The sequence below is a fragment of the Blastomyces gilchristii genome (genome assembly GCF_000003855.2).
Source record: "Blastomyces gilchristii SLH14081 genomic scaffold supercont1.20, whole genome shotgun sequence".
Taxonomy (NCBI): Eukaryota; Fungi; Ascomycota; class Eurotiomycetes; order Onygenales; family Ajellomycetaceae; genus Blastomyces; species Blastomyces gilchristii.
The window spans coordinates 920,743-922,020 of NW_003101663.1; positions in this window are offsets into that span (position 1 = coordinate 920,743).

The window sequence follows — 1,278 nt, forward strand, 5'->3', positions numbered from 1 at the left end:
CTATCACCCCTATCACTCCTTCTACTCATTTCACCCTCTCTACAATCACCACCGCCTCTACCGCCCCGCAGCCCCTCTATCACTTTCACCCTTCCCCCGGACCACTCTCTACCCCCCTCTTATCACCCCTTACCACCCCTTTCACCCCTTTCACCCCCTGCCTTCTCTATCATCATCATCACATCTACCACCTCTACTCTCTCTCTCTACCACTCTCTTTCACTCCGTATCACCTCTTCCACTTCTTACTCTTCACTCTCTCTATCACCATCACCGCCTCTACCGCCCCGCAGCCTCTCTATCACTTTCACCCTTCTCTCGGATCACTCTCTATCTCTCTCTTATCACTCCTTATCACTTCTTTCACCTCTTTCACCCCCTACTCTCTCTATTATTACTATCACATCTATCACTTCTACTCTCTTCTTCTATCACTCTCTTTCACTCCGTATCACCTCTTTCACCTCTTACTCTTCACCTCCTCTACCACCACCACCGCCTCTACCGCCCTGCAGCCTCTCTATCACTTTCACTCTCTCTCCGGATCACTCTCTACTCCTCTCTTACCACCTCTTTCACTTCTTTCACTCTCTACCTTCTCTATTACTATCACTGTGTCTATCATCTCATAGCTCTCTCTATCACTTTCACTCTCTATCTCTACTCTCTTATTATCTTTTTCACCTCTACTCTCTCTATTATCATTATTATTTTTACCATCTTACAGCTCTCTCTATCACTTTCATCTCTCTATTTCTACTCTCTTCTTATCATCTCTACTCTCTCTATTATTACTGTCTCTATCATTTTATAACTCTCTTTATCACTTTCATTCTCTATCTCTATTTACTATTATCACTCTTTTCATCTCTTTCACTCTCTACTCTCTTATTATTATTATTATTATTATCTCTACTTCTTCTACTACTCTCTTTCACTCTGTATTATCTTTATCATTATTATCAGATTAATCAGAGCTGTACAGACTATACAGTCAGCTATTCAATCTTATTTATAAATTCAAAGAGATGTATATAACATTACATGAGATTTTTATTACAGAGTATTTAGCAGTATATACTATAAATACAGAGATTAAAATATAATAGAGATAGTAAAAGTGATAGAAGAGACTGTAGAGTAGTAAAGATAATAATAATAATAGAGAGACTAGAGAGTGAAAAGATGATAGAGAGAAGTGATAGAGATAATAGAGATAAAAAAGATATAGAGATGATAAAGAGAAGTAGAATGATAAGATAGAGTAGAGATAGAGAG